Here is a 14,799-nt window from a genome sequence, read left to right as displayed (position 1 = left end):
ACTGGTTTCCTTATGACTAAACACCCAAACCCAAAGCTGATGGTGCTTTCCTGGGGAGAGGAACAGAGACACGGGCGACCATCTGAGCTGGAGAATTTCAGGCGCTTTGTTTTCTGTCTCTGCTCCGTTGGACGCACTTGTTTAGCGGACTCGGAGAAGCGAGTGGACAAGTCAACCAAACAGGACGCCTGTGGTATTTGCAGCTTTGCTGCAGATGCCGTCTTTCTCTTGGAACAAATGGCAAGCCACCTGACTCCAGAGATGGAGTTAAAGACCTGCTCCTTTTTTTTTTTTTTTTTTACATAACTATCATTTTATTTAATCTTTATAACAACCCCATGAAATAAGTCCTGTCATTATCTTCACTTTTAAACTGAAGAAGCTGAGGCACGGAGAAATTGTCTATCAAAGTTTTGATATATAGCTTTTCAGTTTTTTTTCTATGCATGTATATGTTTTTCTTTTAAACCAAATTAGATTAACACAGTTTATATTCTTTTCTAATATGCTTTAATATGTTCTATTTACTCAACAAAATAGCACGAACATTTTCCCGTATTGTTACCTATTCTTCTGCCGTATAATTTTAGTGCATATTACATAAATGAAGAATACCAATGTCTCAGTGTGAGTCACTCAGTCGTGTCCGACTCTCTGTGACCCCATGGACTAGCCCGCCAGATTCCTCTGTCCATGGGATTCTCCAGGCAAGAATACTGGAGTGGGCTGCCATTTCCTTCTCCTAGAAGACCTGCTCCTTTTAAACCAGTTTCTTCTCCCCTGGTCCATTCTCTCCTAGATACTTTTTCCACATAAACCTCACCGAGTCTCAGCGAGCAGACAGGCTTCCAGTTAGATCCTATTCATACACTGCCTGCCTACCATGTAGCTTTGTACATGGCCCCTCGTTAACTAAGCTCAGGCCAGTGGAATGTAACGGTAACCACGTGAACAGTTTCTGCCTCCGGTTCTTGAGAAAGGAGGACAGATCCCTTCCATTCTTCTCTCCTTCCCATTGACAAATGGTGGTCCAGGTGACCTTCCCTCACAGATATTAAGACAAATGGACCAGGTGGCCGTAACTCACAGGGATGGAGTCCCACGTGGAGGATTGCAGAGTTAGCCTTCTAGCCTTTACCCACCCAGCTGTATCTCTGGGCTGTTGGAGGAGAGACACAGCCATGTCTCTGGGGTGTTGGAGGAGAGACACGCAAACAGCTAGACTCTCAGGTGTGCCTTGAGTGTTGGTGTGGCGGTCACTGAACCTGCTTCCCAAAAAATGAGCATATCGTCCTGTCTCTCCACTCAGGTCCACGTTTCCACAGTCAGTGTAGGATCCTTGTTCAACCTCAGATGTCTGTGTCCTCTGGGTCCCTCGAAAGCTCCTGTTCTTTGGAGCACTGTGTCCTCTCCGTGTTCCTACCCCCCTCACCGTGCCTGTCTGTCTCTGTATAGAATCAAGGTGATCTTCCACAAAGGACCAGTCACACACGCCTGTAGGTGTGACCACATCCGATGGTGATGTAGATACTCTGAAGTTAAATACTTGAAACGATTCTGCTTAAAAATATTCCTCAGAAGTAAAAGACGATGAGTAATTTTGCAGTGGGGAAACCTGAAATACTTGCTTAGGCCAGTGATCGAGGTCAGTATCAACTGGGTTATGTCTTACGGACAGCATGTGATGTTGATACGATGTGGATGAGAAGGGCACTTTACCTGTGTGGTCTTTCTCTGAAATGCCTGTAACCCCAGTATAATCCTGAGAAAAACACTGGGGCAAACAAAATTGGAAGACAGTCTCCAAAATACCTGCCTCGCATCCTTCAAAGCTGTCAAGGTCATCAAAACCAAGGGAAGTCTGAGGAACCGTCAGAGCCTCAAGGAGACCAAGAAGCTATGACCCCTAAAAAGTTTATGTCATCCCCTGGTTAGGATCCTGGTGCGACGCACGGACATTTAGGGGAAAGCTAAGGAAAGGCAAATAAAGTACAGACATCGGGGAATAATACTGCGTCGGTATCAGCAGATAAATGGAAGACCTTAAAATAGGAGGGGACATTCTTGCAGCTTTCCTGTAAATCTAAAGCTACGCTGTAACAAGAGGTTTACTAATTTTTTTTTTTTTTTTTGGCCAAAGTGGGTCTGTGTTGCTACCCTCGTGTTTCTAGTCGTGGTGAGCAGGGGCTACTCGCCATGGCCGTGCACAGGCTTCTCACGTGGGTCTCACACTCGGAAGTTCCAGTGTGAGAACTTGTGTGTCCTCTTTATGCACATGTGTTCAGTCACTCAGCCGTGTCCGACTCGTTGTGACCCCACGGACTGCAGCCCGCCAGGCTCTTCTGTCCTTGGCGATTCTCCAGGCGAGAATACCGGAGTGGGTTGCCATGCCCTTCTCCAGGAGATCTTTCCCGACCCAGGGATGAAGCCCACATCTCCTGCATCGCAGGCAGATTTCTTCACCACCTGAGTCACCAAGGAAACCACAATAAAGGAACCTATATAATTTGGCTGAGAATGAGGGCTGTAGTCGTGGGATCTAAGGTTCAGGAATTTTATTGTTTTTATTTCTAATTGGCTTTTTATTTTTATTTATTTTTTAATTTTATTTATTTTAATTTTTTCAAATTTATTTATTTTAATTGGAGGCTAATTACTTTACAATATTGTAGTGGTTTTTGCCATACATTGACATGAGCCAGCCATGGGTGTACACGTGTTCCCCATCGTGAGCCCCCCTCCCACCTCCCTCCCCATCCCATCCCTCAGGGTCATCCCAGTGCACCAGCCCTGAGCACCCTGTCTCATGCATCGAACCTGGACTGGCGATCTGTTTCGCATATGATAATATACATGTTTCAATGCTATTCTCTCAGATCGTCCCACCCTCGCCTTCTCCCAGAGTCCAACAGTCTGTTCTTTACATCTGTGTCTCTTTTGTTGTCTCACGTATAGGATTATTGTTACCACCTTTCTGACTTACTTCACTACAGTTTCATCCACGTCATTAGAACTGGTTCAAATGTATTCTTTTTAATGGCTGAGTAATATTCCATTGTGTATATGTACCACAGCTTTCTTATCCATTCGTCTGCTGATGGACATCTAGGTATTTTAAAAAAAAGCAGGATCTTATCCAAAGACTCAGAGAAGAATGCATGAGATGTCAGGATGGAGTAAGCATCCAAGAAACTGGAACCAAAGGTGACCACCACGAGGGTTTACTCTCCCCAAGCTGGATGCTCCGTATTTTGTATCTTCCTCCCTTCTCGTTGGTTTCATGAGCTACACTGGCCATGGCCACTGCTTGGGAAATACGGCTAGCTGGACCCTGGAAGCCCCATTCACCCATTTACCAGCGTAGATGTGCTGATGTTTCTTCACTAAGCAGTAATGGGAGCCCTAAGTGTGCAAATGAGAGCACTGTCCAGGGTACCGACCTCCAGTCTCTGATGTAATTCCAGGCAGGTTCCTTTCTCAGGTTTCTCGTCTGTCAAACGAAGGGAGTACAGATCCCCAAGAGAGAGCTGTGATGGCTAAAGAACAAACACAGACCACAAGCTGGTAGCGGGGGACACAGATCAGCTTAGCATTGGACCACTCATAGGAGGATGTGTGTAAAACGATGGGGCACAGGAGTTGAAGGCGTGGGCTGGGTACCTGCAGAAACAGGAGATGACTGGACGATGCAGATGAGAGGATAAAGAGGCTAGAGGGCTGGAGAGGGAAGACGTTTGCAGGAGGACATGGGCTAGAGGAAAAGAACCGCCCTTGGCCAGAGAGAGGGATGTTTGATCAAAGATGCTTGAGGTGAAGACATCCTAAATGATGACGGTTCAGTTCAGCTCAGTGGCCCCGTCGTGTCCGACTCTCTGCGACCCCATGGACTGCAGCGCGCCAGGTCTCCCTGTCCATCACCCACTCCCAGAGTTTGCTCAAGCTCATATCCATCGCCTCGGTGCTGCCATCCAACCATCTCATCCTCTGTCGTCCCTGTCTCCCCTCCCGCCGTCAATCTTTTCCCAGCAGACTGAAGGAAAGATGGGAGCTATTTGAAGTGGGCGGTTTGGGGACCTCCAGCTGGCAGAGTCCCAGTGGCTTCTCGGTTCCGTAAAGAAAGATGTTCATAAAAGCAGGAAGATAGAAACAGGAGCAAAGGTCTGGGCATCACAGACAGGACCACAGGCAGATGAAGCAGGGCAGAAGGGGGAGTGTCAGTGGACAGTAGCCAGTACACAGAGAGGGCACATAATACCATCAAGGAACTGACGCTGTAATCGGTATAGCGTTCACAGATTTTCACAGGAGTTAGAGAAATGAAATTTACTTAATATAACACCATAGTAAGGACTGGAGAAGGAGATGACAACCCACTCCAGTCTTCTTGCCTGGAGAATCCCATGGACAGAGGAGCCTGGCGGGCTACAGTCCATGAGGTTGCAAAGAGTCGGATGCAGCTCAGCTACTACCAGTCACTCACTCAATACTAAGTACATTCCTTTATCTGACCTGATTTGGTTCCAGATTGCCCATCAAAGTGAAATATAAATGTATGTATCCCTCTTAAGGGATAACGTCTGGGCTTTGAATGGGCTTCCCTGGTGGCTCAGTACATGGTATTAGGTTTGTTTTTGCTGATGGGTCCTGTGAACAGTCAGCTGTGGGTTCCTGAAGGTCAGTGAAGGTCACCGTTCTCATCGTCCGTTGGGTGCTGGATTATACCCTTGAACCGCGTCGTAATTCGGAGGGGGCTTCCTGTTCTCTCTCATCTGTGCTGGATTCTCTGTTGTGAAAGAGGCCAAGCCGTCAGGAAAAAGGTCATGCTTTAGTTGCCAAAGCAAGGCGACTGTAATAGAATGGTGTTGGTTCTTTCTCTTGTAACTTGAGCAGTACCGTTCTGCACACGAAAGAAGATAAAATCTGAAACCTTCATTAAGCGCTGGCTGGCTTCAAGGATCACATGTCCCATGACGTGTTTCACCTTTCGTTGTATCCTCAGCTGTTTCTTGTAGCTAACTGGGAACTTGACCTCAGAACTACCGTTGTTTTCATCTTTTTAACATGACTAACCAAATGTGACTTTCTTTGAAGGGCTATCTGTGTCAAGGATTTTGAAGGTTACTAATCCGAGTGGTTCTGGAATTCGAATTGAGCTTGGATTTTTGACTGGACGTGACCTTCATGAAGAGACCTCTTATATGGTCCCAGATTGCAAAACTAGGACACAATAGGACTGATTCAAGATCCTTGTCTTTAAAAACCTAGCTCCTTACTGCTAATATAATATTCTGATGACACTGGCATTGAAAATTCTTTTCCATACAATGGAATATAGTTACAGAAAATGAAATCACTGCTTGACTGCCAGAGAGGTTTTTTTTTTTTTTTTTTTTTTCCTCAAGGTCATTTTACCCTTGTTAAACTTTGTTGAAACTGTGAGCAAATGGCACCTAGATTTTGCTGGGAGCTCTGACCTTGAACGTGGACGCCCAATTGCTGTGTTTTGTTTCTCTGTGTTTGGAGAATGGTACTGACCACCTCGAGTAGCTGGGAAGTCCTGTGTCTGCCTGGGGCTTAGAGGCAAGTCAACTGACAAGTTGACCTCTGGTTCTTTTTTCTGTCGTGCGAGTCTAGAATTTCTATACAAACACTCTGTGACCTGGAGAACTCAGTAAAATTCCGGAAGAAATGCAGGCTTTCTGTCACCTACTACTACTGTTGACTTTGGGTCTGTTCCAGGACCAGCCATTTAACCCCTGTGATGACCTGAGCCCCTCATCAGTCCAGTGAGGGAGTGTGGGCAGTGAGTACACATGCGCTTCTGAGCTACTGATGAGAATAATTCATGATGGACGATGCTCAGATGGAAGGTGTAGTGTGAAAGTGGCTGTTTCAAGTAGCATATCGTCACAGCCCTTTAACAGTGTCATCATTTAAGCAGAAGCTATGGTGAATAATGTTCTGTCTTCACTAGGGGATCCTTTTTTTTTTTTCTTTAAGTGGCACTGTATCCTTTTATCTGTAAGAACTTGATTGAGATATAATTGGCAGAAAATAAACTGCACGTGAAAGTGAAAGTTGCTCAATCGTGTCTGACTCCATGGACTATGCAGTCCATGGAATTCTCCAGGCCAGGACACTGGAGTGGGTAGCCTTTCCCTTCTCCAGGGGATCTTCCCAACCCAGGGATCGAACCCAGGTCTCCCGCATTGCAGGCGGATTCTTGACCAGCTGAGCCAGCAGGGAAGCCCTAAACTGCCCATGTTAAGAGTATGTAACATAAAACATTTTGACACATGATACACCCTTCGAACCTTCACCTCAGTCAAGGCAATGAACATTCCTATAACTTTCAAAGTTTTCTTTAAGGCCCATATACAGTGACTCATATCTCCTGCTCCTCCCTCCTCAGACCACTGATATATCGTAGTTTGTATTTTGATCCCTCACTATATAGTAGTTTGTATTTCCTTGGGTTTTACATAAGATCATGTGTGTGTCATCTTTTGTCTAGTTTCTCCCCTTCAGCATGATTTTTTTTGAGTTTCATCCATTTCACTGTGTGTATGAACAGATCATTCCTTTTTTATTACTATTTATTACTGTTTATTACTATTTATACTGTTTACTACTCTTTGTTACTGTTTGTTACTATTTGCTATTGGTTAATCTTGATTACTGTTTATTGCTATTTATTACTGTTTGTTACTATTTACTACTGTTTCTCCATTACTATTGATCAATGTTTGTTACTGTTTATTACTATTTATTACTGTTTATTACTATTAGTTGCCATTTGTTACTATTTATTACTATCTATTACTATCGTAAATTCCTATTTATTACTGTGTAGTATTCTGTTGTATGGATGTAACACTGTATGTTTTATCTGTTCACTTGTTGTTGGACCTCACTAGGGGCTTCCAAAGGGCTTCTTGGGCAGCTCAGTTGGTAAAGAATCCACCTGCAATGCAGGAGACGCTGGTTTGATTCCTGGCTCAGGAAGATCCCCTGGAGAAGGAAAAGGCTACCCACTCCAGTATTCTTGGGCTTCCCTGGTAGCTCAGACCGTAAAGAATCCGCCTGCAATGCAGGAGACCTGGGTTCATTCCCTGGGTCGGGAAGATCCCCTGGAGGAGGAAACGGCAACCCACTCCAGTCTTCTTGCCTGGAGAATCCCACGGACAGAGGAGCCTGGCGGGCTGCAGTGCATGGGGTCGCAGAGAGTCGGACACGACCGAGTCATTAAGCACAGCGCAGTATTCTGTTGTGTTGATACAGCACTTGGTTTGTCTGTTCACCTGTTGTTGGACTTCGATAGAGGTTCTTCGGGTGTGGCCTCCATGCCAGCAGCATCAGCGTTACTGTGGAGCTGGTTAGAGGTGCAGACTGTCAGGACCCGCCCCCACCTGCTGGATCAGAGCATCAGTTTTGGGTTTGGGGGCAGCTGTCTGCACACTGTCACACCTCCTGGGATTCTCATACGAGCTCAGGTTTGAGATCCCAGCTCTAGACCAGAGGCCAACAAGCCTTTTCTGTACAGGGCAGGATAATAAATGATCCTGATGATAAATGATACTGGCCTCGCAAGGCAGTTACGGTCTCCATCTCAACTACTCAGTTCTGCGGTTTTCGCCTCAACGTGGCCATCGATGATACATAGATTGATAGATGTGGCTGTGTTCCAGCAGAATCTTTATAAAAATTGGTAGATCAGAGTGGTCAGCAGGCTGTTGATGCCGACCTCCGTTTTTCTAAACCGTTCTTACTCAGCTTAGATCAATTTCCCTTCGTTTCTGTTAGTTGAATTGAAAATGTTTATCCAGATACATTTTTGTTTTAAAGATTTGCTTTATCCTATATATATATATATATATGTCTATTCCTGAGTGCAAATTGAAAGCATGTTTTTTTAAAATTATTATTTAAATCTGTAAGGTTTTTGTGTGAAAACAGAAAAGGAGATGCTTTTGATATTCAGGGAAGATATATATTGTGTGTTTATATATATATATATCCCATTGTGTGTGTTTATATATATATCCCAACATCCAAATATATTATATTTGGATTCATTACTAATACATAAGGAGCAAAATTTTATCTCATATCTTTTTGTTTGAGTTTTTAAAAAAATTTTATTTTATATTGGAATATATATGTAGTATATTATGTTGGAGTGGGGTTGGTTTCAGGTGTACAGTGAAGTGGTTTAGTTATACATATACATATAGCTATTCCTTTTCAAGTTCTTTTCCCGCTTAGGTTATTACAAAATATTGAACAAAGTTCCCTGTGCTATACAGTAGAACTCTGTTATCCATTTTAAATATGTCAATGTGTACGTGTCCATCCCAAACTCCCTAACTATCCCTTCCCACATCCTTCTCCCCTGGTCACCTCAAGGTTATTACACAGTATTGAGCAGAGTTCCCTGTGCTGTCCAGCAGGTCCTTGTGGATTCTCCATGTTAAATACAGCAGTGTGTCCATGTCCATCCCAAACTCCCTCACAGTCCCTTCCCCCAACCTTTCCCCTGGGAACCATAGGTTATTACAGAGTATTGAGCAGAGTTTCCTGTGCTGTCCAGCAGGTCCCTGTTGGTTCTCCATGTTAAATACAGTGATCTAGTTCCCTGACCAGGAGTCAAACCCAGGCCCCCTGCATTGGGAGCATGGAGTCTTAGGCACTGGGCCACCAGGCAAGTCCCAGATTTATTTTTTAGTGTAGATAGATGTGTTTATTTCTAAGGTGAGTCAGCTGCCACAAAGATCTAGGAAGCATCATCTAAGTGACTTGCAGTGGTTTCAGATTATTCCTTGGGGGACTTTTGAAATGGAGTTTGATGGAATCTCCTGCTTTTTCAGACACGATCATCTGGCCAAGTCCTCTGTCCCCTGTCACTGCCTTTTTTTTGTTACATCTGTCTTACTAAACATAGAACCACTAATGCAGAGAGCTCACATTCTTGGTTTGCAGAAGCTTTATACTGTAAGGTAAGGTTCTCATTATGTATAATTCCTCTTTTCTAAATTCATAAGCATGATTTAATAATATACCATGTGTACATTTTATTATGCATCATAATTCTTTTATAAAATTATACATCCATTTATTGTAAATCAGTTCAGTTCAGTCCCTCAGTCGTGTCCGACTCTTTGCGACCCCATGAACTGCAGCATGCCAGGCCTCTCTGTCCATCACCAACTCCCGGAGTCTACCCAAACCCATGTTCGAGTCGGTGATGCCATCCAACCATCTCATCCTCTGTCGTCCCCTTCTCCTCCCGCCCCCAATCCCACCCAGCATTAGGGTCTTTTCCAATGAGTCAACCCTTTGCATGAGGTGGCCAAAGTATTGGAGTTTCACCTTCAACATCAGACCTTCCAATGAACACCCAGGATTGATCTCTTTTAGGATGGATTGATTGGATCTCCTTGCAGTCCAAGGGACTCTCAAGAGTCTTCTCCAACACCACAGTTCAAAAGCATCAATTCTTCGGCGCTCAGCTTTCTTCACCGTCCAACTCTCACATCCATACATGACCACTGGAAAAACCATAGCCTTGACTAGACAGACTTTTCTTGGCAAAATAACGTCTCTGCTTTTAAATATGCTATCTAGGTTGGCCATAACCTTCCTTCCAAGGAGTAAGCGTCTTTTAATTTCATGGCTGCAGTCACCATCAGCAGTGATTCTGGAGCCCAAAAAAATAAAGTCTGACACTGTTTCCACTGTTTCCCCATCTATTTCCCATGGAGTGATGGGACCAGATGCCATGATCTTAGTTTTCTGAACGTTGAGCTTTAAGCCAACTTTTTCACTCTCCTCCTTCACCTTCATCAAGAGGCTCTTTAGTTCTTCTTCACTCTCTGCCATAAGGGTGGTGTCATCTGCGTATCTGAGGTTATTGATATTTCTTCCGGCAATCTTGATTCCAGCTTGTGTTTCTTCCAGCCCAGCGTTTCTCATGATGTACTCTGCATATAAGTTAAATAAACAGGGTGATAATATACAGCCTTGACGGACTCCTTTTCCTATTTGGAACCAGTCTGTTGTTCCATGTCCAGTTCTAACTGTTGCTTCCTGACCTGCATACAGGTTTCTCAAGAGACAGGTCAGATGGTCTGGTATCCCCATCTCTTTCAGCATTTTCCGCAGTTTATTGTGATCGACACAGTCAAAGGCTTTGGCATAGTCAATAAAGCAGAAATAGATGTTTTTCTGGAACTCTCTTGCTTTTTCGATGATCCAGCGGATATTGGCAATTTGATCTCTGGTTCCTCTGCCTTTTCTAAAACCAGCTTGAACATCTGGAAGTTCACGGTTCACGTATTGCTGAAGCCTGGCTTGGAGAATTTTGAGCATTACTTTACTAGCATGTGAGATGAGGGCAATTGTGCGGTAGTTTGAGCATTCTTTGGCATTGCCTTTCTTTGGGATTGGAACAAAAACTGACCTTTTCCAGTCCTGTGGCCACTGCTGAGTTTTCCAGATTTGCTGGCATATCGAGTGCAGCACTTTCACAGCATCACCTTTGAGGATTTGAAATAGCTCAACTGGAATTCCATCACCTCCACTAGCTTTGTTCGTAGTGATGCTTTCTAAGGCCCACTTGACTTCACATTCCAGGATGTCTGGCTCTAGGTGAGTGATCACACCATCGTGATTATCTGGGTCGTGAAGATCTTTTTTGTACAGTTCTTCTGTGTATTCTTGCCACCTCTTCTTAATATCTTCTGCTTCTGTTAAGTCCATACCATTTCTGTCCTTTATCGAGCCCATCTTTGCATGAAATGTTCCTTTGGTATCTCTAATTTTCTTGAAGAGATCTCTAGTCTTTCCCATTCTATTGTTTTCGTCTATTTCTTTGCATTGATCACTGAGGAAGGCTTTCTTATCTCTCCTTGTTATTCTTTGGAACTCTGCATTCAGATGGGAATATCTTTCCTTTTCTCCTTTGCTTTTCGCTTCTCTTCTCTTCCCAGCTATCTGTAAGGCCTCCTCAGACAGCCATTTTGCTTTTTTGCATTTCTTTTCCATGGGGATTTTCTGGATCCCTGTCTCTTGTACAATGTCACGAACCTCTGTCCATAGTTCATCAGGCATTCTGTCTATCAGGTCTAGTCCCTTAAATCTATTTCTCACTTCCACTGTATACTCATAAGGGATTTGATCTAGGTCATACCTGAATGGTCTAGTGATTTTCCCTACTTTCTTCAATTTAAGTCTGAATTGTAAATAAAAACTGTTTTTTGTCCCTCCCATTTTTCAAGATTAAGGCTGGTAGGAAATATTTTAAGTGAAGTTATGTAATTTATTGAGAGAATAAAATTATTTCGTACTCTTTAAGTTTATAGCATCCAGGATTATTAAATGGATTTGGCTATCTCACAGTGCTAACACAGTCTTTTAATAAGAAGAAAACCATTGTAAGTGTTTGCTGAGATACTGAGTGAATGAATGGATTAATGAATAAATGAATGGATGAAGCATTAGTTGAATTTAGGACAGTTGTTTTTTTCAGGCCCATTGATTAAAATGGGCTTTAACAAAACAGCTCCATGTAACTGCTCTAAACTGGAGAAGGAATGGCAACCCACTCCAGTATTCTTGCTTGGAGAATCCCATGGACAGAGGAGCCTGGCAGGCCACAGTCCATGGGGTCGCAAAGGGTCGGACACGACTGAAGCGACTTAGCACAGCACAGTACAGCTGCTCTAAAATGGTAGGTAATTGCCCTGTTGTTTCAGTGTGAAAAGATGTGCATATTCATTTATACTATATATATTTTCTTCTCTTGGTTACTGTATCTTTTTTTCCTTTTTTTTTTAAAAACACAATTTCTATAAAAGCCTGCTAGATTATGATGAAGTTTCCACAGGCACTAAAACCAAAAAAAAGAATTCAGCTCTATTCCTCTTGTGTCCACAATTTCATAATTGCTATTTTTGGATCATTTTTAACCATGTTCTTCATTTTTTTTTCCCCTGAATTTGCCTATACTGTACTTATTTTGATACCAGGGCTTCCCTGGTAGCTCAGATGGTAAAGAATCTGCCTGCAGTGCAGGAGACCTGGGTTTGATCCCTGGGTCGGGGAGATCCTCTGGAGAAGGGAATGGCAACCCACTCTGCTATGCTTATCTGGAGAATCTCAGGGACAGAGGAGCCTAGTGGGCTATAGTCTACAGGGTCACAAAGAGTTGGACACAAATGAATGACTAACATACACCTGTTGGGTCCAAAATTTTGAAATTGTTATTTTCAGATCATTTTTAACCATGCTCTTATTTTTTTTTTTTTTTTTAATGAATTTGGCTATACTCTACTTAATTTTAGCATATACTTTTTATTTCTTGCTGGCTAGTTTTTTTTTTTTTTTTTTTTTGCTTTTAAAAATTGGTGTAGAAATGAGATACCTCACTGAGACCTCTGTTACTCTGTAACTGTCCATGTGACGAACACAGACACTCTTGATAGCTCCAGTGGTGAGGCAGAGTGTAAAAATACCAGTGACTGAAAGCTAATTAAAGCTTGTATTCTGGAACCGAAGCCAGAGGACACACAAAATGCTCAATTTTTGATGAAGGAGACAAGAATACATCAATACAGTGGGGAAAGATCGCCTCTTTAACAAATGATGTTGGGAAAACTGGACAGTTGGATGCAAAAAATGAAGTTGGAAAGTTGGACTACTTGTCTCACTTCGGATAAAAGGATATTTTCTGCTCTTAACTTGGTTCATACTTGGATAGTATCTGTGGCTTCTTCACAGCTCCAGCCCTGAAAAGACATTATTACCTGTAAAACTCAAAAATTCTTTGAAATAGTTTTTAACCCAAGCCCCCGTATGGGCTTCCCTTGGTGACTCAGTGGTAAAGAATCCCGTGGACGGAGGAGCCTGCTAGGCTACAGTTCATAGGGCTCTGTAAGAGTCAGACACAACTGAGTGACTAACACTAGAAAAGTGTTAACCTAGGAAAGTCTTTTTGGGCCTTCTCTGGTGGTCAGATGGTAAAGAATCCTTCTGCCAATGCAGGAGACCTGGGTTCTATCCCTGGGTCGGGAAGATCCCCTGGAGAAGGAAGTGGCTACCCAGTCCAGTACTCTTGCCTGGGAAATCCCTTGGACAGAGGAGCCTGGCGGGCTAGAGTCCATGGGGTCACAAAGAGTCAGAGACGACTGAGCAACTAAACAACAATAAAACCACTATCTCATACCACACACAAAAATTAACTCGCAGTGATTTAAAGACTTAAATGTAAAACCTGAAGCTGTGAAACTCCTAGTAGAAAACATAGGCAGTATGCTCTTGGATGTCAATCTCAGCAGTACTTTTTTGGATCTGTCTCTTCAGGCAAGGGAAGCAAAAGCAAAAATAAACAAAAGAGACTAGGTCAGACTAAAAAGCTTTTTCAGTGCTTGCTTTGGCAGCAGGTATACTAAAATTGGAGTGATACAGAGAAGATTAGCATGGCCCCTGGGCAAGATGACATGCAAATTGGTGAAGCATCCCATATTTAAAAAAAAAAATTAAGAAATGTTTTTGCACAGTTAAGGAAACCATCAACAAAACAAAAAGGCAACCTACTGAATGGGAGAAGGTATTTGCAAGTGTTATACCTGAAAGGGTTAAGGTGTGTGTTTGTGTGTGTGTGTGTGTGTGTGTGTGTGTGTGTGTGTGTGTGTGTGTGTGTGTAGCGAGAAAGAGACAAGGAAGGGGAGGAAACTCAGACAACTCATTACTAAAAAAAAAAAAAATAGTCTGATGAAAAAATGGGCCAAAGATATGAATACCACATGCCAATGGTCAGTAGCCACATGTAAAGGGGCTGGACACTACTAATTGTCAGGAAATGCAAGTTGAAATCCCAGTGAGGTATCCCCTCACACCACTCAGAATGGCCATCAAAAAAAAAAAAAAGTGTTGGTGAGGATGTGGAGAAAAGAGAACCCTCCAGCACTGTTGGTAGAAATGTTAATTGGCACAGCCACTGTGGAAAGCAGTTTGTAAGTTCCTCAGGAACATTAAAAGAACTACTGTATGATCTCGATTTTCACTCATGGGTTTTTATCTACAGAAAGCGATAGCAGTAATTTCAGAAGATGCGTGCACCCTAGTGTTGTTAGCAGTGCTAGTTAACAGTAGCCTGGACATGGAGGCCACCTAAGTATCCATCAACAGATGAATGGATACAGAAGATGTGGTAGATATGTACAATGGAATACTACCCAGCCATAAAAAAGAACAGAATTTTGGCATTTGAAACAACATGGGTAGACTTGGAAGGTGTTATGCTTAGTGAGATAAATTAGAGAAAAATTACTAGTGTATTTTTTTTTTCACTTACATGTGGAATGTAAAAGATAGAACAAGTGGACAAACACAACAAAACAGAAATAGACTCACAGATACAGGAAGCAATCTAATAGTTGCCAGAAGCGAGGGGTTGGGAGGATGGGGAAAGTAGGTGAAGGGGAGTGACAGGCACAAAATACCAGTTGTAACATAAATAAGTGAGAAAATGTGTAGTGGGGGGGATATAGTCAATAATATAATAATAACCCCAGTCCATAAATATCCCTTATTTCAAATAAAGACACTATAATTTCAGGTGCTTCCTTGGTGGCTCAGATGGTAAAGAATCTGCCTGCAATGCAGGAGACTGGGGTTCCATCCCTGGGTGGGGAAGATTCCCCTGGAGAAGGGAATGGCAACCCACTCCACTGTTCTTGCCTAGAAAATTCCATGGTGGGCTACAGTCCCGTGGTGGGTCACAAAGAGTCAAACACGGCT

The 14,799-nt window shown here is 43.1% G+C and overlaps 1 long non-coding RNA gene and 1 other non-coding gene across 6 annotated transcripts in view; both read left to right on the top strand.

The window, feature by feature from the left end:
• The window catches only part of LOC145536928 (uncharacterized), a 453,923-nt gene that overhangs the window by 148,043 nt on the left and 291,081 nt on the right, over positions 1–14,799 (top strand). The window lies entirely within an intron of this gene.
• On the top strand, positions 13,425–13,526 carry LOC145537246 (U6 spliceosomal RNA). The gene has a single exon (XR_014076277.1). It is a non-coding gene; the product is annotated as a U6 spliceosomal RNA (small nuclear RNA).

This window comes from Giraffa tippelskirchi, chromosome X (assembly GCF_054371585.1).
Source record: "Giraffa tippelskirchi isolate mGirTip1 chromosome X, T2T-mGirTip1v1.2.pri, whole genome shotgun sequence".
Classification (NCBI taxonomy): Eukaryota; Metazoa; Chordata; class Mammalia; order Artiodactyla; family Giraffidae; genus Giraffa; species Giraffa tippelskirchi.
This window is presented reverse-complemented; position numbering and strand designations above follow the sequence as displayed.